Source organism: Furipterus horrens, unplaced genomic scaffold, assembly GCF_987537825.1.
Source record: "Furipterus horrens unplaced genomic scaffold, mFurHor1.1.pri manual_scaffold_10, whole genome shotgun sequence".
NCBI classification, from domain to species: Eukaryota; Metazoa; Chordata; class Mammalia; order Chiroptera; family Furipteridae; genus Furipterus; species Furipterus horrens.
The window spans coordinates 90,292,164-90,315,180 of record NW_028327180.1 but is presented as its reverse complement, the minus strand read 5'-3'; the positions used below and the strand labels follow the sequence as shown (position 1 = coordinate 90,315,180).

Below are 23,017 nucleotides of genomic sequence, written 5' to 3'. Positions count from 1 at the left end.
TATTGGGAGAACTTTAAACACCATTGGAAACACTAATTAAAGCTGTACAGCCTCATGGAAAAAATGTTGACCATAATGTTTGTTTCCATTTCTGACATTATGGCTAAATAGATAAATTAAAAATCTTATTATGACAATTTGACTACATACTCTGAAAGTCACCAAGAAAATATGATTATGTATATGGAAAGTCCTCAAAGAAGCTACTAGAATTATAAGTAAACTTAGGGAGGTCACAAGGTAAATATATAAAAATTATTTGTATTTTCATAAACTGAAAAAATGATTTAATATAAATTTTAAAACACTTTAAGAGCATTTTTTAAAAACAATTACACCAAATATGTTACCTAAACACTCTGCTGAGAGAAATTTTTTAAATCTAAATAAATAAACATGCTTAATTCATGGTTTGGGAGACTCAATGTTGTTGAGATGTAAATTCTGTTGAAATTTGTCTGTGGCTTTCACACATTCTCAACAAAAAAAGGCAATTAAGCAGGTTTTATTGTAGAAATTAAAGAGCTGTTTCTAAAATTTATTTGAAAATGCACAGAGCTAATATAGCCAAAGAAATTGTAAAAAGGAAGATAAAGTTGGAGAACCTGTGCTCCCTGACTTTAAGTATCGCTATAAAGTTGCTGTAGTCGGGATAGTGTAGTGTTGACATACTTACAGACACAGATCAATAGAACAGAGTAGACACACCAGAAATAAACACACATCTATGTGATCAGTTGTTTTTTTGTTTGTTTGTTTTTTGATAAAGCATCCAAGGTAATTAATTCAACAAGGAAAAGATAGTTTTTCAACAAATGATGCTAGAACAAGTGGCTATCCATAAGGGAAAAACAATGAATCTTGAAAAATGAACTTGAAAATAATGAACTCAGAATAGACCTTAATGTTAAAGCTAAAACTGTAAAATTACTTAAAGAAAACATTATTTTGTATTCAGGATGTTAAAACTAAAAACTACATATCAAACTTAAAATTTTATAAGAAATTCTCATCTTATGGAAAAAAAGACAAAATTAATAAAGAAGCTAGCCCAATAAGAGGGAGATAAAAACAAGCTGATGATCTAGAGGAAAAAAAAAAAAGTCAATAGTTGGTTCTTTAAAAAGACTTATTAAATGATATGTACTCTTGGCAAACTTGATCAAGGAAAGAAAGAAAAAATACTGTCTAGGTTAAAGAGAAACAGAATATTGAGTACAACTCTAAATCAGTACTTGCAAAAGCTGTAGATCAGATGTTCATGTCTTAAAATGTAATTTAACAAAACTGATTCAAGGAGAAAAATAGAAAAACCTGAGTGATAATTAAAAAGCCTAATATCTAATAAAAGAGCTTAACCACTAGATAGATTTGAAAATCTCTTTCTCCTTTTTCCATCTCCAATGCAGCATTTCAGGTGGGTTTGATTTTATGTCCCAAGAATAATTAAGTTCATCATTAAACTATTCTAGAACCAGAAAGAACACTTTCAGTCTATATTTAAAGCTAACAAAGTTTGAAGTCAATACCAGACAGTCAGAGCAAGTGAGAAAGAAAAGCTGTTGGCAATCTCAAGAATGAGCATAGATGAAAAAATCAAATAAAATAATACATTCTCATGTAAAACAGTGACAAGTTAAAATAAAGCCAGTGGATTTCAAAAAAAAAAAAGATATCTTAAAGATTAACAAAGCAAGTTACAGACTTGGAAAAGCATTGAAATTATATAACTGACTAAGCATTATTTTTTCTGGAGTCAGTTAAGAAAGCTTACACATCGGCAACAGTAAAAGACAAGCTAATTGAAATGAGGGCAAAGGTGTACTCTGTGCAAGATCTGTAGTGAGCACTCAGTTTACAGGAAGGAAAGAAACAGATATAATCCCTGCTCAGGATGCTCCCAGCACAGCAAGAAGGGGCAAGAAAATAAACAGAGGATCGTGTAGAGGTGAAGACAGGTAATGAACGTGAAGCTTCTACAAGCCAGGGGACAGCCAAGATTGCCAGCAAAACCCCAGCTAGAAGAGAGTCCTGAAACAGATGCTCAGAAGGAACCAACACTGCCAGCCTTTAGATGTGGGGCCTTCTCGCCTCCGGAATTGTGAAAAAATACACATCTGCTATTTAAGCCAGTTTGTAGTACTATGTTACAGCCGCTGTTGCAAACTAACACACAGTTCTTTAAAGATAGATGGTGAGGCATCGTGGCAGAGAACAATGGAGGTCCTGCCTAGATAAAATGATCAAGAAAAATCTTTGGGAGTGTCTTATTTAAGCTGACGCTGGAAGGATCAGAAGAATGCAGGAGTTTGGGGCAGAACATCCCTCCCAGAGAGAGAGAATGATGTGGCCAACCCAGCTAAGGCAGGGGAACATGATTGGGGGAGGGGTGGGGCAGTGACCAGAATTGGCAAAATATAGGTTCTTGGGCCTTTCAAAGGATAAATCATGAAAAACAGTACTCAGAGTCAAGGTTGTCCTCAAATGTCACCAAGATCTCGCTCCCTTTACAAGAATCTCCTGACGACCCTCAGAGACAATTTGCCATCCTTAAGGTATTATTTCCATAAGGAATATGGTGACCTCGTCATTTCCAGGGATGTCAGAATAGTGAACTCACAGGTTTATTAGACAGTCTGCCCTTCAAAGTATCTTTACACCATCTCTGATGTCCCTGCTATCTCATTTCAATGTTCCCTGTCTGCTCCCCACCTCAAAGCACAGCACATTCTGCTTCTCAGCTCTGACAAGAACGTACATTTCTCATAGCTGGTCCAAGCACATGGCACAAATTTTAAAAGATTAAAAAAAAAGTTTACAGTGAAAAATTAAGTTCCTCTCCTTCCCTGCTCCCTTCCAAATAGTTTCCCGTACAGAGGCAATCACTACTAGCAGCAAAGTCTATGCATTTATAAACCTACTTAAATATTTTATTTTTGCAAACCAATCAGGGCAATTATACACACACACTTCTGCCTTTTTTTGTTGCTGTTTTTGCTTGGAGTTTCTACATTGGTTCTAGAGAACTCATTCTTTTTTAAAAGCTATATGCATACTTTTCTCTGTGGTTCTAATTTGTTGCTAGACTTACTCTTTTACTGGACTGAACTCTGGCCGGACCTCAGTAATTTTTCCTCATCACTCTTTCCTCTGGAGCCCTTGAAAACAAAGCTAATCCCATTTGCACTCTACTGAGCTCCTGCATGAAGCAAAGAACATTTCCCTCCACGTCCTGGTGGCTGGCAGAGGACTCTGCTGCCACAAGCATCTGCAAAAGTCAAGGTGACTTCTGGAAGGCAGCATAGCATATTGGTTAAGAAGGCAGATTGCCCATTTCCAAATCTGAACTCTGCCACCTACAGCTACGTGATCTTGGATAAGTTACTCAAATTTTCCTTCTCTCTTCAATTTCCTCAACTGTAAAATGGAAAGAATACACCCCATGCAAATAGGGTTGTTGAGTGGATTAAATAACATTTGCCCAGTGCTTCGCACATGGGAAGAGTTCAATCAATGCTGATCATGGTGGTTAACTTCCTTAGAATATAGACATCTACCTCCCAAGACCTCTTGGACCACAGTGAAAGGAAACCTCCACTCTGAGCTTGCATTTCTGTCTCCTGAATTTGATCCCCTCTGCTCAGAGAAATAGTTTTATGTGTGTGTGTGCACTCTTAAGAAAAGATGGCAGTGCCCCATTGCCCTCCAAAACTCTGCCTGGCAGCTCATTTTCAGATCCTATCCTTACTGGCTGCAAGGGCAGTTGACCTTGCTCTGTGTCTGGGAAGTGTCGTTTGACTCACGGCTGTCTTCCTGAGAATCTCCCATCTCAAACCTGGAGCCACCGTTCACACACAGCGGCCAAACTCAGCAAGAGCCTCTGGGGCCCCCGGGGCCTTGGCAATCACTGTGTAAATGCTCTTAAGTGCCTTATATTTCACTGTACCTGGGGCCTTGGCAGATCGTGAGACAGGTTTCTGGCTCTGGAGAAGGAAGGTTAGTCCCAGGTGGGTGTGACCCAGTCAGGGTGGTGATGCAGAAGTGCCTGGGTAGGCTCGCCAGGCCTCCAGCCAACAGCGCTGCAGGCAGCTGTGGTTCGCCTTCTACATGAGCAGACAGCCTAAAACCTCGGTGATGAGCTAAGTGGTTTCTTCAGGATACACTTAACAGACAGTTCAATTTAATAGATACTGTTAAATACCGGTAGCTGTTTAATATGAATCATCTGAGGAGCTGTCGTGTAGGAGACATACATGAGTATTAATTACTGCTAAATGCTTTTGATCATTTAAATTTCAATATTTTTATCAAATTGGGATATTTATGTATAGAATCCTAAATGATAGATATCTTTAAGCCCCCTTTTCTCTCAAAAGGAGAATAAGAGCTAATATGTGTGGTATGTGCACACATACAATAGGCCAAGTACTATTCTAAGCACTTTACAGCTAAGAGTTAACCCTCACGATAACACCATGTGGTATCTCTATTGTATATATAAAGAAATGAGGCATAGGCTGACATAGAGCCCAAGGTCATATAGATGGTGATGGGGCCCATGTTTAAACCCAAACAGATGGAATCTGGGGCCCACATGCTTCATCTGTGATTATAATGTCTCCCAAATGACTGCAGATTTGCAAGTATCTAGTTTCCAAACTCTAGCCAGGTCTAGCACTGAAGGGACGTGGGACTTCATATCCAGATGAACCTGAGTTAGACTCCACTCTTCCTGGCGGTGTGACTGTGAACTCCTGAGCCTGCTTTTCACGTGGGAAGTGTCAGCACGAATGTGTGCTCCCATGGCAAGGCAGTGCATGTAGAGAGCCTCACATGGGGACTGGCACATAGCAGGACCCCAGGTTCACTCGTTGGACTTACTGAAAGGGCCCTCTGAGTGCCACCTCTGTGATAGACACAGGGCAAAAACGAGGAGCCAGAGCTGTCCGGTGTACTCACAGCACACACAGATGAGCATGTCACTGAGACGGGACAGGTGTTGAGGGGGACGGGGCAGCGTGCTACTGTGAACTGTATAAAGGGGACTTTGATATTAGTTCGTCCAAACTATGTGCCCAGCCCTTACCGAGTTTCTAAAACCTCCTGCCCATTCTCTAAAGCTGTCATCTTAGCAATTGTAGGGAAATGTACTATTTTGGAAAATCAGTACAAAATTAAGGACTTAAGTGAAATTATAACTGAAAAATCATTGGGTCTAATACATGGCTTTGAATTATGCAATAAATATGTTAGATTTGGGAAAGGGGGGGCTTTGACTAAGATAAAATGGCCTCCCTGATGAGGCAATGAACACCTGGAACCCCCTGCCATCATAGAAGTAGCTACATGGCCAGAGAGGGCTACTTGTCTCTGTGCATGGGCACAGGTGGGGGACATTTGATGTTTTGAGGGTTTTTTGCTGTGAATTTAAGCATCTGAACTCAGGAGGCCATCAAAGAACAGGAGACTGGGTCAGGGACTGGTGTCGGAAATTTGCTCTCTGGCTCCCTGTGAGTCCTGCAGGGTCGGTTTGAAGAAACCTCGGTGTCGCCCTCTTGTAGCCCACAAGAGGTGCTCAGTAAATATTAGTTCTTAGAAGAATAAAGGACACATACACAGCTTAGGGGGGAAAGTCTGAGGTTTACATAGTACCTCACAGCATCCAGACCTCTTTTGCTCTGTATCATTAGGGCTGAGTGGTTGGACTACCAGGTTTAAATGATCCCATCACCCACAAGCTGTGTGATCTTGAGTAAGTGATGTCTTCTTATGCCTCAGGTTACTCCTCTGAAAAAAGGGGATGGTGGGGAGGGTGAAATCAGGGAATGTGTAGAGAACTGGGCACAGTTCCTGGCATGGGGTGATCCTCATGGCTGTGTTAATCGAGGTAGCGGTCCGTGGCAGGTGATGGTGTGGCGGTTGAATCCAGGTAGCCCAACCAGAATGATCGGTCATAGCATTCTCCTTTTACAGAAAAGAAAAAACTGAGGTTCCAAGGTCTAAGGTTACACAGCTAGTCAAACCCAGGTGAGCAGGAGCCAAACCCACCGGCGCAAGGGAACGAACAGGAGCCTTCGGGGCAGGGACAAGCTATGGGGGACTCGGGGAAGAAAAGGCTGCTCAGGGACCATGTGCAAGAGTGGGGTCAGCTGGAATTCACTCCTTCCTTCTGAGCGAGCGGTGAGTGAGCCTTATCTTGGCCACCAACTGCTTCCTTCCTTCCTTTTTCTGGAATGGGGTGAAGGATGCGGAACTGAGGAACTGGAAGAAACTTGAGTCCTTCCTTCATGAGAGGCTAGGCAACGCATGTCCCTCGCCACTGGGGCCGCTGGGTGCTGCCACCGCATTGGCCGTGAGTCTGAAATCACGCTGCCCTTCACGTGTGCTTCCCACAGCTGGGGAGGCAGCGATACTGGAGCCACCTGCAACCAGCAGGAAGCAGAAAGAAAGGAGACAGGACTCCAGGGCCTTGAGCAGTCGTCACCGGGCTCTGTGTGACTTCAGCAGTGTCCTTCGCCCTGTGTTTTGGGCTGATCCACAACAGGGTCTCTTAACCTCAGTACTGGTGACATTGGAGGCTGAATAATTCTCTGTCGCCAGGAGTTGTTCTTACATTCATCGTGGATGTTTAGCAACATCCCTTGCCTTTTCCATTTAAATATCCATGGAACTCCCCAGTTGTGACCATCAGAAATGTCTCCAGACTTTGCCTAATGTCCTCTGGGGACAAGATTGTCCCCAGTGAAGAGCGGTGACTTGAAAACAGTTCGTGGCTTTGGGTTCAGCCTGTTCTCAGCTTTCATTTGGGGGCAGAACCAAGAGACTGTGGCCGGACATTATCTGAGTGAGGAAAAATCCCTATACCATTAGGGTAGATATTTTTTTCTGTCTTTGCAAATTGAGGCAAATCAGGAGGCACGTGGCTCACCCCCTTGTCTAGTGTGCAAGAAGACCATCACAAAGTGCCCATCTTCCTCAGTTTGTGTTAGGCTTCCTAAGGCCTACCTATATCTTTAGGAAATAGCTTCTCAGCACCGATATGAGGTGATATGAACCATGTCCAGAGAGGTGAGCTGGAGGCAAAAGTTGTTGCCAAAATTCCTTCCATGCCTCCACTTGCACCTCTAGCCATGGCTGGAAGACAGCAGCCAGGTGGATGGGGACTGTGACAAGCTGGCAGACATTCATCTTGACCATCAGGCTCGACTATATCCAACCAATATCACATGGGCATGTCTTCTGTGCTAGGCATTGAGCTAGATGATGGGGAAGCCGCTAAGATAAAGAAGGCACCTTCAAAGCTGCCATCTATTTGGAAGGACTATGTTAGCTCTATATCTTCTACTTTAAGACTGGACATTGGAATCCAGATTTGGACCCTGATTTACCAGTGAACTTGGAGTATGTACTGCCAGGGGCCGGGGTGGACGGCTGGGCTCTTCCTCAGCACTGATTTGCATCAGAACTTCTGTCTTCCTTGCCTGGCTCCCAGTTCGGGGTGTGTGGGCTCAGGAGAACAGAATAGTCATTCATTTATGCACCCCATATGTACTTACTGAGCACCGCTCTGTTCAGCACTGTGCTGCTCTGAATGTGAGATGGGGCACAGAGCACATCCAGTTCTTGCTCTGATGGGAAAGACAGACATTAGGCAGAAATGTCACCGAATAATGTGTTGTTGCTATTAGTCTTAAGAGCTCCAAAGGAAAAGATCACGTGGCCCCATCTCTCAGCTGGCACAGGAGAGGCTGATGGGAGGGGCGCCCCAAGCAGGGGCCAGAGGCACTGCTAACGGGAAGGGCTGGGTGAGCCGTGAGCATAAGCACAGCAGCTGCAGGATCCATGAGACAGAGTGACAGTGAGTTGCAGCCCCTACATTTCTGGAGGGGAATCAGCATCGTTTTACTTCCTGCTGCGGTTTGTGGCTTTGGAAGCTCCCTGGGCAGGGAATCGGTGTTCACAGAGGGCCCTGGGGGAGCGGAGTGATGGTTCAATACATCATCAGTGGGTTCCCAGGCCACAGAAATGGAGGAGGCCAGAGTTGTACAAGTTCACGTGAAATTCCCCCAAGAAGTCCTGGAAGCATCGCGAGCTAGGACATCCTGGTTTTTACAGCATGAAAGTAAGACCAACAGTCAGCAAATTCTGTGTTACAAACATATTGAGTTAAGAGGCAAAAGAGAGGCCTGGCCGTAAGGCCCCTGCAGGGCCCCAGATGACAGGGAAGGTGGAAGCCACCTGGAAGAGGTAGGCCTTCACCTGAGCCTTGGACTGCGGGTGTTTTAAATTGGCTTCCTAAGCTGATGTCTAGGAAGCACTTTCTCCTTAGACCAAGCCAATACGGAGATTCAAAGGGGAATGGCTTACCTCTGTGGAATCTGTGGAAGAAGGAAAGAAACCCATTGTATTAAGAGCCAAATCAAGGATAAATAGAGACTATTAATCAAGATCCAAAATTGTTCTCTGGAAGGGGAATGTACTGCCTATAATGTATCAAACCACAAATGTTTACCCAGCATGTACTTTGTGAACCGCTATAATAAGAATTCTAGATCACAATGCTACCATTGGCTAACATTAAATGGATCAAATCCCAGCTCTACCACACTTTAGCTCTGTGATAAAGGGCAAGTTTCTTAACCTCTCTGTGCTTTTAAAATTTCTCGTCTATAAAATAGTAATAATAATAATATGTGTGTATAGAAGCATGCCTGGCATGTAGTAAATGCTATACAATTGTTACTATTATTACCGGTTTTCTCATCACCATTATAGGCCATATTGTATTACAGAATTTCATTTAATTCTTATAAGATAGACACTTGTATTATTTCACTTTAAAGATAAGGAAACTGAAGCCTAAAAGCATCAAGCAATTAGTCACTTAGCTATTAAGTTGCAGAGCCAGGATTTAAACCCAGGGTGTTAAGATTTGAAGTTCATACTTTTAATCACCACCAGCCTACAATGATAGGATTTTAAGAAATAATGTATGATATACCAGCCAAGATTTTTGACACTTAATAAATGACATCTATTATCATATATTGATGAAATTGGCATGTTCATCATTACCAATGGCACACAGTTTCCTTCTGAATGAGATAATGAATGTACAACATTTGGTTTGATACCCTGCATGTTGTTAGTGCCCCAAAGCAAAAGACCTTATTACTTCTGGCAAAGAGTGAGGTCCGAACTCCTCATCAGAAAACTTTGCATCTTGAACAGATGAGAATTATGGGTGAAACTATCAGCTGTGAGGAAAGAAGGAAAATCATTTTCTGCTAGATGCTGAGGAGCTACGAACTCCAGGCTGCATAAAGCTGTACACTCCAGAACTTTCTGGCATCTGCCCCACCCCTCATTTGGCCATCTCTGCCCCCCACGCCCCCACCTCAGGTTCTGTATTTTTCCACAAGCATCAGACAGCTATAGCACTCATGAATGGCTTCATTCAAGCTCTGACTGGGCACCTGAATCCAGTCATCCATTGATTTTTAGACACCTGCTTCAAGTTGTGTTCAGAATTAGAAGGACCCCTGGTTCCTTAAATAAGCACTTTTCCCAGCAATGTCAGCAAAGCAAACATCAGCATTAATTAACAGTGACTTCGGAACGTGTAATGTTTTCTGCTAGATCTGAAGAGGGCTAGAGAGAGAGGACCAAGGACAACGTGGGGGTGGGGAGAAGCTTGAAATTCAGAATGCAGAAGTACACTCCTGTTCGCTTAAAAATAGAAGGGAAAGGGTTAGGAACCTCTAGCGGCTAGTGCAGAGACTGTTAAACCAGACGGCTGGTCTCCCCATCTTAGCCATGAGTTCAGACGTAGGAAAGTGTTCTGAGCATGAAGACTTTTTTCATTCACCCAATATATCTTTTTAAAACAAAAATCTGAAAAAAAGTTTGTTCTGTCACTCTCTAACACCCTTTGATGGGTCTCCGTTTCACTAGTAATAAAAGACTGTCTCCTCCTTGCCCTCGTGTTATTTCCTGGGGCTCCAGTGACAAATTATATTTGATGGCGTCACACAACAGAAATGTATCCTCACAGTTTGGCCAGTAGTAGTCCTCAATCAGGGTGTCGGGAGGACCACTTTCTCTCTGAAGGCTCTAGAGATTGGGGGAATTCTTTCTTGCTTCCTCCCTCGCTTCTGGTGACGGCCGGCAGTTCTTGCATCTCTTTCGTGTAGACACATCACTCCAGTCTCTGCCTCTGCCTTCACATGGCCTCCCTCCCTGCGTGTCTCTGAGCATTGGTTTTCCTTTCTGACAAGGACGCCAGCCGTTGGATTAGACTCACTCTCCTCCAGTATGACCTCATTGTAACTGGTTGTACTGACAAAGATCCTGTTTCCAGATGACGTCACATTCTGACGTCCTGGGTGGACTTGAACTTTAGGGAGACACTACTCGGCCCGGTACACGCCAGCTCCCTCCACGGAGCTCTGGCCATAGTGGTCTCAGGTCAGTTCTCCAACGGTGTCCCGGTCCTTCCCACCGTAGCCCCTTTGCATTTCCCAGCCCTCTCTGACCAGAAGGCGCCTGGCTGCCATCTCTCAGCCTGGCTGGCTGGCTGCCGCTCACCCTTCAAGTCTTGGTTTAAATGTCACCCCCTCAAAGAAGCCTCCTTTTGCCAACTCTGTCTAAGCTCCTCGACTCCGTTATATCTTCGCAGTCTCCATGCTTGTTTCTGTTCTAGTATTTAGCACCATGCCTGCGCTGTGTGTGTGTGTGTGTGTGTGCATGTTCTTAGATCTCTCACTAAGTTCCACAGCTAATGTGTTCCCTCCGACTTTGTCCACCCAGCACCAGCGAGGTCCCCGTCACATATCGCGTACTAAACATATAGTTGTTTATCAAAGAAAACACTGGAATGTCTATTCTGTGCATAGAGTATGTGAAATATAAGCGCTGCCTTCAAAGAATTGCAGCTGGGGGTGAGGTCAGAGGTGGGCCCAAATAATTCTGAGATTTGCTGCGTTAAGTTCAAGCGGAGAGAGGCTGAAAACGTGTTGCAGGAGCAACTCCGAGCCAACAGCTTAGCGAAGCTGGCGGTCTCGTGGGAGTGGAGGGACACAGATGGAGACACTCTCGGAAAGTTGCTTTCAGAGCAAAAGGGAGCTGGTATAGATGCAAAAGAGTGAGGGTAACTCAGGGTGCGTGCCCGATGGGTGATGTCCAGGGCACGGGGCGCATTGGTGGGCCAGCCTCGGTGGAGCCGCGTGCAGTGGGGTCCGAGCCCAGCTGCAGCACAGACAGAGAGGATGCTTTCCCCGCCGTGGGGTCTGGGGCCCTCGTTCCTGGGCCCCCAGAGATCTGGAAGCCATACATGTCTAATGGGTTCTGACAACATTGGGGTCTCAGGGGAAGCTCCCTCTGCCCACCCTTGGGTGCCCCTGGCAGCTGACGCAGGCCTGCAGGGCAGTTTTTTCTTTTGGTTTCCACCTCTCTTCCTCCCCTCCAACCCCAGCCTCAGGAGATTGTTCATTTCATCTGCAGGTGAAACTAAATCCTGCTGCTCCTGGAGCAAACAGCACTTGACCTTTTACTTCAGCAGACAGCTGGTGTAGAAAAGCCGCCTTTTCCCTCCTCCTTCGGTACTCACTGCCGGTCCTGCCGGTGCAGGGGCGGCACCTCCGTGAAGAGTTCCTTCTTAAGATGCCCACTTCCAGTACAAGTCTGCACTAGACAGTGTGTCAGAGGGGAAGGGACGCCCTCGCCATGCAGAGATGTCAGACGTAAGGTTGTCTCTGCAATCTGCTGCTCAGTCAGATGTCCTGGAGGAAGATCTTTGGGAAGGGCACCTGCAAACGGGAAGCAACGCAGCGCGACTTAACGATTCCTGAGGGTGTGACGGTGAGCCTTGTACCCTGAATATGTTTGCAAAGGGACTCATTTAAGAGGTACCACTTTAGGGGCTGAAAAGGAAAATACCAGAAGCATGCTTAGCACCATGGTTGCCACATGAAAAACAACCACAATAGTAACCATTGGCTACTATAATTACTGTTACTATTGTTTGCACCTCGCCTGTGGAATTGGGGACCTTCATAGCACCTAGGGTGACACAGAGCCCCCCTTAACCACTCGCTAATGTGCTAACTGAGGGGACGCGGAGGGGAGTGAGGACGAGGAAGAGAGATGTCACGTGGCTGGAGGTAGCTGGAGGACAGAGGTCACAGAGAAAAGGAGGAGAAATAGCAGCTGCCATGGATGTGGAATCTGAACACTGACTGTGTAGGAAGACTCTGCAGCATGATGTGGATACGACTTCTTTTCTTAGGCTTTGCATTGATTGTTAAAGTTTCTAGTGTAGGCCTGGTGGGGTCACTCCTGTGGTGACATTAGAGAAGTAAACTGTTCTGGGCTGAGGCCCCCCCAGTCACAGCATCTCTACAGATGAATGCTGTGTTAGTTTCTTAGCGCTGTCATAACAAATTACCACACATTTGGTAGCTTAAAATGACAGAAACTGATTCCTTCACAGTTTCAGAGGCCAGAAGTTCAAAATCACACAGGTCCATGCTTCCTCCAGGGGCTCGAGGAGAGAATCCATTCCACTTCCAGCTTCTGGTGGCCCTTGGCGTTCCTTGGCTTGTGGCTACATCACTCCCCCCACTGTCTCTGTGGTCACAGTGCCTTGTCCTCTCTCTCCAATCTCCCTCTGGCTTTCTCCTATAAGGACACTTGCCATTGGATTCAGGGACCATCTACATAATCCAGGGTGATCTCATCTCAGCTCCCTTTAATTTATAATTGTATCTGCGAAGACCTTCTTCTAAATAAGGAAACATTCACAGGTTTCAGGAATGGGAATGTGAGCATATTGTCTGGTAGGCCACTATGGAGCCCACTACAAGCACCTTGCAGCTGAGAAGGGTTAGGTGACTTGCTGAAGGTCTTGACACAAGTAAACAAAGGTGCCCAGTGCAGAAAGCTGAGGAACAGAGATGAGAAATGAGTTGCTCAAGACAGTATGGTAGATACCAGAGTCAAGTCTCCTCTCTGTGCCAGTCTTCAATGGTTTTACCCAAAGATATGAGTAATATGGGTATTTCCTGTAAAGGTTAGAAGATGTTTTTGTCCTGGTAAGTGGAGCCGTTAAGCAAGAATTTTTTTTTTTTTTTTTTGTATTGAAATATCCAATCTGAGAGTCAACAGAGTTTTTTTTATGACAATTTTAAAAGATGGCTTGTAAGAAGATGAATGGAATGGCCAATGCACCGTGCCAAGGCTGAAATGAAAAGAGGAGTGATTTCTGTATAACATGGAGAAACGTTCACCTGTTCATGCATCCCTTTGCTTATTGATTCAGCAATTACTAAGGCTCTTCCCTGTAGCGGGCTGTGTGCTCAGGGCTAAGGAGACAATAATGAACAAGGGGAGAGTGCTGCCTGAATTTATAGAACATAACACAATATGGGAGAGACAGATTACGACAAAAACAAGACAACAAAAAGTGCTGTTTTAAAATTTGAAAATTGCTATGAATGAAATAAACAGTGTTGTGAGAGAGTCCATTGCTGATGATGCTACTTTGGTGGAGGAATTAGAAAAGGTCTCTGTGAACTTTAGGTGAGATTTGGAGAAGCCCTCTGTGCAAAGAGGCTACAGAAGGCATTGCATCCCAGACATGACACCCTAAGGGGCCAGTGAGCTTGGCATGGTCTTGTAACGGTCAGAAGGCAACTGTGGCCACAGCTCAGAGCTGGGTCAGGAAGGGGAGTGGGATGAGATTGCAGAGGTGGGCAGGTGCCACTTTTCACTTGGTAGTCCAGGAAAAAAAGTATGAATAAAATTCAAAGTACAGTGAATTAAAGTCATGTGCGCTGGGGGGGGATGGTGAATATGCATTTTTTTTAAGATCCATCTGGAGAACAGATTATTGCAGGGCAAGAGTGAAGCAAGAACTTATTAGGAGTCTGTCGCCTCACCTAGGCAACCAACAGTGAAGATTCAGACTTGGGTAGTGACTATGCATGCAGAAACGAGAGGATGGGTTTGAGATACTGTTTGGAGGTGGGTCCTACAAGACTTGACTAACGTACTAAATGTTGGGTATGAGGATAAAAAAATAAATCGGGAGCAAAGGGTCGAATGCTGGTGCCATTAAGAGAGATGGTATAGAAGAAGAAAATAACAGAACGCTGGGGAGGGCAAGTGGAACCAGATTCTGAAGGGTTATTGTAGAATCACATTAAGTTGGAGAAGCCTCTGAAGCATCCAAATGGAGATGTCAAACCAGACATTGAATACATGAGTTTAGGGCTCAAGGGCATGGTCTAAGCTAGGGAGATAATTTTAAGAATCCTCAGCCTATAGATGGTATTAAAGCAATGGGATTAGACAAGGTTGCCCAGGGAGAGAAGGATCAGGTAATCTCGCAGAAAATGGATTGACATCTCACGCTGCCCCAATTTAAGTCTGAGTTCTGATCAGCTGTGTATTCTACCCTTTTCTAGCTTATAGATAGATTTTTCTCTGCTGCTCTGAGCCCTCTGAACCCTTAAAGTTCGCATGAATAAAACATAACAATACCCACAGATGACTTTACATAGAGAAATCAGAAAATGTTTAAGGACAGCCGATGTGTACAGTGCTTGGGCATGACTTAGAGTGCACTCGTTCACGAGAATGTGTTTAACTCTGCACTTGGGGTTCTCACGAGCGTTACCTTCCCTTCCTCTCCTCCCAAATATTGCCTAGGTTGGCAAAGATGGGGTTTGTACTTGATGAGGTGTAATGACCTGTAACGCACTAATTTCTCTCCTGTGGACAAGCTCATGTTTGCTATTTAACTGCCTCCTGCTTGCTCAGTGGAAAAAGCCTGGCATAGAATCCTCCCCCACCCCTAACCCAGATAGCATGAGAATAGTCAAGATGTGCTATACAAAACTCAGCTCTCCTGAAGCCTTCCTTGACAAAATTTGGTGACATTAGACTGAAAACTTCTTGAGATAGGTTTTTTTTTTTCATGATTGTATTCCTGGTTCCTAACATAATACCTGCTCCAGAGCACAAGTCAGTCTGACTGGCTGGGGGAATGAGCCAACCTCTCTGACCCCACCACCACCACCACCAACCATGCCTGCTATCACTCCGTATATCTGGCTACATGACTTTGAATTTCTCAAATGCACCAAGCTCATCCCAACCTCAGGGCCTTGGCACTTTCAGTTTGCTCTGCTTGACGCACTGTTTCCCTTTGTCTCATGTGGTTGGCTTCTTTTGGGATTCAGATCTCAGCTCAAATGTCCTCTTCCCTTAGCGGCCTTCTCTGACCACACAGTCTAGAGGAGGCTCTGTTTATGTCTACTCCTACCTTATTATCCATGGCCTGTATTACTTCTTTGAATTATTTACTTGTTTTTCCTTTGTTACCATCTCCCTCCATTCAAACAGAAGCTCCTGAGGATAAGGCCCTTATCTGTCTCATCCTTCTGTAACTCCAGGAGTAAGACAATATCTAGCCCATAGAAGACACTCAGTTAATAAAAATTGGTTTACTGAATATAGATAACATTAGAACTTTTGATAATGTGTCAACTGCTCTGCTTAAAATTTTATAGTTACCTCATTATATTCTCATCAAAAGCCCTTATGAATGGGTAGTTATTATTTTCTCGATATCACACAGCTGGTTGCTGCTGAAGCCAAAAATCAGAGCCAGGCCTGCCTGATATCTAAGCCCTTTTTCTTTAATACCACTCTGCTTTGCAGTACTTTGGGAAATGGGTGAAAATTATGATCAAATAAGATGGTGGGATTTTTTTCCCCCAATCTTAAACTCCTTTCCACTTGGCTGAAGGCATATAGTCAATATGGTGTAATTCATTCATTCATTCATTCATTCATTCAAGAAATATGTCCTGAACATCTTTTCTGTTCACATATATTGGGTGATACGGACTCCCAGGAAAAAGGGCTCAAAAGTAGTGTTCACCTCCCTTTTTTCATTTATCATTTCAACAAGTAAGTAAGGGGCACCTACTATACATCAGTCATTGATTTTTTTATCTGGTCCAGCTAGTCTGTGTCCTTCCAAATGGTGTGACTGCCTGTCCCTTAATGCCTGGCTCTTCATCTCCCTACCACCTATCTTTGTTCCTCTTTCTTCTCTATTGCAAAAGATACTACCACGGTTGGCTCCAAGATTACATTGCCTCACCCCAGTGATGAAAAACCAAAAAGAGTCTCTACCTCTTCCTGTTTCCTAAATCGAAAATCCCAGAATAGACTCTGATTGGCTTAGGTTTGGGTCATGTGACTTCCCTTGAACCAATCACTTTGACCAGAGGTACACAGTACTCAGAAAAATCAGGCCTGGATCACCTGTCTCCCTCTGTGGTCAGCAACTCCATCAGGATCACATGATTGTAGCAGCAGGGAAGCAGTTTCCCAGAGAAAGGGGATGATACAGGACAGACAAGATGGAAGTCCACCATCCTGTTCAAAGTGCAGTCATGCATTAAGCGTCCATCAGATCCTTAAGAACAGGGGTCTTGTCTATCTTATTCACTACTGTTTTCCCCATGCTGAAGACTGTTCCTAGAGCATGTTAGCTCCTCAAAATTAGTCTATTGTAGTCACAGGAAAAATTAAAAGAATGACATTTTATTACCTGAAAAAAAAAATGATTTGCAGTATAACATACTTCACAATGAATAACTAATTAAACACCACTGTTATGCCACACTCTTGTTGGGGACTGAAGAGCTAGGGACTGGGAATACTAATACTTGTGCTATGTGACTTACCAGGCTTCCATGATGATTAAATGCTAATCGATTGTGAAAGGACTCTGAAAAGTACTAAACAACATACAAACACAAGGCATGTGTTGTTAATAGTCATCTAGAAAATGAATTCCCAGCAGAATTGTCAAAATAGGCTCTTAAAGGAGAATGGCAAAAAAACTGACATTTGTAAAGAAATTTTCACATGGCAAGACATATTTAAACAGCAAAAAACAATTCTCTAAAATGATGGGTTTGAGAAGAATGAATCAGCAATGAATTTCAGTGCAAAACATTATTTAGGAAGTCTGGACATACTCCTGATTAAAGATATTTTCAATGGCTCCAGCAGAAATAATAAAATGCTAGGGATGAGTCTATTCACTTAATTTTCCTACCTAACCAGGATGAGAGACTCTGAGCTCACGCCTCCCATCAAGTGCCTTTGGCTGCTTTTAAGACATGGTTTATACATGTTCAGTTGTATATCCAATGCACTAGGTCTAATCATCCTAGGCTAGGTGTCATCCTCCATGGAAAGAAAGCCAGGCTTCTGTTCATAAGCCAACAGACCAATTCCATTACACATTGCGTACGGGTGGCGAGAATTCTCGTCATTTCTAAAAGGCATTTAAATTCCTCGGTATGCCACGTGTTAAGCATGTGAATGAGTTAAGGCATGGATAACTGCCGTCATGGAGACCAAACTTAGGAGAGCAAGATTGTGTGTCTGTCACAGTTCAAAGGTAGGAGAGCGGTCTAGGGCAGGTAGGCAGCTTCACAAGGTCATTCTGAGTCACAGGCTGGCCAGATGGCTCTGCCATCCTCAACATGTGGCTTCCATCTCTGCTTCCAAGGATACTGCTGTACTGTTTTCCAGCCAATAGAAAGAGAGGAGGAGGAAGAGTCCTGGCAAGTAGATTTATTTTTATGGCGATAACCTAAAATTTGCATGCATTACTCTCATTCATATTTCATTGGCCCTGAGTCACATGGCCGCACATAACCCCAAGGGAGACTGGACTCTGAAATATCTAGTTGGAAAACCATGTGCACAGACGGCACTTCGGGCAAGCAAGGCGGGTGAGTTCTAACAGGAAGAGAGGGCTGGGGATGCTGAGGGACAGACTAGCAGTGTCTGCTCTGTCATACATAAATGGAAGTCATGCCATGTTTGGGGCTTTCACCTGTGAGCAAGATAGTGGCCTGCATCCCAGAAGGCAAGAGACACTATCACAGCAACGGCTCTCACACAGGGTGGAGTGTGACAAGGGATATAAACCCAGAGTTATGGAAGTTGAAGGAAGTGGGGATTATTTCCCTCTGAGTGGAATTTAGGGAAAATCTTTGGAGGAGATAAGATTTGAATTGGGCAGGACTGGAACAGATTGGAAATGAGAGATAAGAAAAAGGACTGGGACAGGGAGAGAAGGGGCCTTTGGTCAGTGTGGAGGGAAAGCTTGTCTCCCACCCAGAGCCATACACAGAGCTGTGGCCTCTAGAGAGCTACCCAACATCCCCTCCAGCCCCCCACCCTGCCAGATGACTACAAGAAGACAGGTACTGTTGGTTATCTCTCCAAATCCGTTCTCTCCTGTTGCCTTAGTGGTGACAGCCCTAATTTTTAGTTGAGCATCTTGTCCTCCTTAGCCTTCTTTAGCGTTACATGTGATCAGGTGACCAAGCTTTGACCAATGAGGTAAAAGTGAAAACATTATATGTCACTACTGAGATTTTTTTTTTTTTAACTACCCTTCCTTCTTACCTCATCCTGCTGCTTGAAATGCAGATGTGATGGCTGGTACTCTGGTATCCACGCTGGATCAGAAGAGTGAGGGCCAACCCTGGAAGCGGCAGAACGGAAAGTGGGAATCGGCCTTCTTTCCTGATGACTCTAGAACCACCTAGGCCAAAGGCCCTAGACTGCCTACCTCCCGACCTCTTTAAAGCAAAAATAACAGTAACATTCATAATAATTAATAATAATGAAAACTTTGGGTGCTTAAGCCACGGTCGTTTGGGGTTTATGTCATATTTAGGCACACTCGAGTCCTAAGCAGCGCAGCCCTTTGTCCTGTTTTCTTTACCCACAGCTCTCAGAAGACTGTTTTGTAAAGACATATATTTGGTACTCATCAAATATATATTTCCATGGATGAATGCATTATTGATTCATTGAGTGACTGAGCGAGTGATGGGCACCCAAGTCCTTCCTTAGCCACTTTCCCACTGGGCAGTACAGCCTCATGGTTAAAAGCTTATTCTCTGAAGTCACTCATGAGCCCAGGTCCCATCTCTGCCCCTTATCCCATCCATGTGTTTTCTGGAAACTTCCCTGAGTCTGTTTCCTGTCTATAACACATAACCAATAATTACTGCTTGGCGTTGTGAGGTTTCATTGACATAATAGGTAAAAAGTACTTAGCACAGTTCCAAGGAGTCCATTAGTGTTTGCTGTAAATGTTAGTCTAGACTCTCTGCTCATGCCGAAGGGGTCTCCCCTTGGTGGTCAGACTTAATTTCTAGTCTACATGCCCTTGTTTGCCTCAGTTATCCTGTCCCTCCGGCATTGCATGCACGTGCATACACAAATATTACCGTAGTCAAAACCAATTGAAATAATATTTCCCCATGAAACCAACTAGCATGGCCCTCATCAAGAATCTATATCTTCAGCTTTAGAATTCTTGGATGATGATGAAGTCTTTTTCTTTTCTTTTTTTTCCATTTATTACATGCAAATACCTAGTACAGCGTCTGGCATATAATATAGCAATCTAACTTTTTTTTTTTTTTTTGGATGGATGGATGGAAAAGTAACTTACATTCTCTGACAGTTCCACAGGAATTTGTTTATCTTTATACCCTCCCTGGTCAGCTCAGTGCCTTGCCCACAGTAAGGACTCACTAAGTGTTGTTTAGATGGGAACGAAGAGGGAGAAAAATCAGGAAAAGAGAAAATCAAGGCCAGTGCCCACCTGGACCCATTCTTCTTTCTGTCAAAAGGCTTTACTGAGAAGAGAAGCAGCGAGTTGACAGTCGCTCTCCGGACTCTCTCCCAGGGCCTTTTTAGAACAGGAAAGTTAATTATGGAACCAGATTAACAGTTTCTTTTTTGATCCAGTCGAAGTAAAACCAGCAGGATGCAATTTAGCTCTTCCCCACTTTCCAAATAGCAGCAAATTTTCATACAAAACAAAGAGACACTTGAATTGCAAATTAGTTGGAGAATCAGCTAGCAACCCCAATGGAAGAATATTTCTGCCACTTTCAAAACCTGGCTGTTGCGTTTTCAGATTTAACCATGTAGTGGGACAGTCACCAAGGCTAGGACGACTTGCTGTTTCAGCTCCAGGCCGGGTGGGAAGGACTGGAACGCTACAGAACATTTTTCTCTTCTCCAAATTGTTTCTCACTCTCAGCTCACCCATCTCCAGCCACAGACTTAGGGCTGATGGGTTCCTAGAGGTCATCTCTTTCATGGTGGCAGGAGAAAATGATTATGAGGGCAAGCAAGGATGTAAGTGACTAAAGCAGGTGATTGGAATACCTGTTGACATCCACTAGGAAGTGGGTGAGGACTGGGGTAAACTCCCAACCCCCACCTAGTCCCCTTTGTCATGGGGGAATGCTGAGCCATGGCCAGTTGTTGCTAGGTAGTTCTGACAGGACTGGAATCTGAGTTCTTGCCTGAAATAGCCTTCATTTTAGCTACTGGCGTATAATTAATAAATTCTTTTAAAGTGCCATCCATTGACTGGATACGGCTCATGACCAACAGTTTATGACTTCTGATCTAGCTCAGCTTCCTCCCTTGATAGACAGGGAAACTGAGGAAGAGGGTGGGAAATCATTTATAAAAGGTCACAACGTCACGGACCCTTCTGACTTCTCATCCAGTGCCCAGCTGGTCACGCCACACAGCTTCTCTCCAGCCCCTGTCCCCTGCAGCACACAGGGAAGCTTTGTTTTCACAAGAGCATTTATAAGGCATTTTTTTTTCTGATTCAAATAAATAAATCCTATTTTTTAGAGAATCTAGAAGACAGAGCAAGAATAAGGAGACCTAAAATAAGATCATACAGTAGTACCACTGTGATTTTATTCCTGGAGAGAGGGGAGGCTGGGGTGGGAACCTGGCTGGAGACGAGATGCTTCCAGACACAGCCACTGGAGGGCAAGGTGGCATCCCCCCTGGTTCAGCCCGGAATGAGTCATAGGAAAGGTATGGTAATGGGTCTGCTCACAGGGGCCAGGCAGGTGGCAGAAATGAGTCAAGGAGACCGGTAGGGATTATGGTAAAGGAAGCAAATGTGTCTAAAGGATTCAGACGCCATTCAGGTTCGACCCGTATCGCCCTGTGGGAGTGCACACAGTGTTGACAGGCCTTTTGATTTACTTCTAAGCAAAGCTTGAAATCTCAGTTTTTATGTAACACTTTTCAGCATAGCTCAGCTTTTTTAAAAAATGCCAGTCAAACAAAACACACAAAGGAGCAGCAGGATTTGGGTCGCGGGCTTCCTCTTTGTGACCTCTGCTTAGTGACTCACTTCAGGTGGACCAGGGACTGGGCAGATCAGGCGGCTGGGTGGAGAGATGTTAGTGATTAGTTCAGTCACCGACCAGCAGACAGGGCTGGCCCAGAGAGGACAGGGCCAGGAAGACAGACTGCAGAAACAGAGGTCAGCCATGACTTCGAGCGGAGTCCCGTGGGGAGAGATAGCTTCAACCCGAGCCCATGGGCAGCCTGGACAGATCCTCCAGTGAGACGATCTTCTGTGCAAAGGGAAAGCACCTGCTCTGGCCTTTGAGGGTGGGGGGCATGCATGCATGAGTGCACACATGTGTAAGCATCTTTACTTTGCTAAAATAATAGAGATGATCTGTTCTCTCCCTTGGTAACCCTGGGGGAGACCTCTCCATTTTCTCCAAAGCAGAAGGTTCAAGTCCGTATGCACACTGTTTCTATTTTACTGTGATGAATGACTGAATGAGTAGGCTAGAAACTGCAGTGGAAAGAGCCCTTGAATGGAAGTCTTGACCTCCCTCCCCTTCCTTACCTTTCTCTGAGTCTCCATTTCGTACCCTGTAGAATGAGAATGATGGCGCTTGCCCCACCTCCCTGTATCAGTGAGGATTTTTTATGAGAAGGGACAGAAAACCCAACTGGCTTAAGCAAAAAATATGCGTTGGTTCACACAACTGGAAAGTTCAAGCATTTTCAGCGTCACTGGCCCCAGGTGCCCAGACAACATCAGGGCTGGGGACCTCTCACTCAAAACTGCAGTTGTGACTTCTCATGTTGGCTGCCAGCCAACCCAGGGGTGCATCCCTACCATCGTAAGTGTGGTTGAAAGAGATCTTCTCATCTCCCACATTTAAGATTTTATTCATTTTTAGAGAAGGGAGGAAGGAGGGAGAAAGAGGGGGAGAGAAACATCAATGTGTGGTTGCCTCTCACACACCCCCAGCTGGGGACCTGGCCCACAACCCAGGCATGTGCCCTGACTGGGAATCGAACCAGCAACCCTTTGGTTCACAGGCCGGCGCTCAGTTCACTGAGCCACACCAGCCAGGGCTCATCCCCTACATTTTCTACATAAGTCTCAGGACTGACTTTCATTGGCTCCAGTCAGGTCTTAGGCCCAGTCCTGGACCAGATAAAGTAGCCAAGGAGATGAAATGCACCAACTGGCTGGGCCAGTACACACTCCGTAGCGCAGTCGGGCGCTCAGCTAGAGTCCATGGGAACGTGATGTTCATTTTGGAGGGGAGCAGGTGGAGCAGTGGACCTGATTCTCTGGGGGGAATAAATCATCCTGTTCAGACAACTTCCTGGACAAATGTTCCACCTGAGCTCTAGAGTTTGTTTAAAGCTGGAACTGTCCAGCTGAAGAGGAAAGAGCAAAATACTTGCTCGCTGCCTGATGCCAAAATGAGATGGTGCGTTTTGTCTTTATTTTCTCTCTTGTGTCTTGCAGGCAGGCTTTGCCGGGAGGATTGGAACTGGTGACACGTGTTTCGATGCAAGCAGCAGAGTGAACAGTGAGTAGCTTTTCCTGTTATTCATTGGTTATGAGATGGACTCTTCTCTGGTGCATCAAGAGGAGCTTTACTAAGCTACCGTTGCTTCCTCTCTACCCATTTAAACAAATATCAGCCGGCATTGTGGGTAAAGCAGACTCCCGAGTACATGGCTTAACCCTTCTCTGTGTGGGTTACATGCAGATAGAGAGGTAGAGAAGTAGATGTAGACATAGATATAAATATACATAAAG

At 44.6% G+C, this 23,017-nt stretch overlaps 1 long non-coding RNA gene across 1 annotated transcript in view; it reads left to right on the top strand.

Moving 5' to 3' along the window:
* LOC150000961 (uncharacterized) overlaps positions 1–22,781 on the top strand; it is an 87,658-nt gene extending 64,877 nt beyond the window's left edge. Inside the window, exon 3 of the long non-coding RNA XR_016513378.1 lies at positions 22,721–22,781. This is a non-coding gene — a long non-coding RNA (uncharacterized LOC150000961). The remainder of the gene's footprint in view (positions 1–22,720) is intronic.
* Positions 22,782–23,017: the final 236 nt, after the last annotated feature.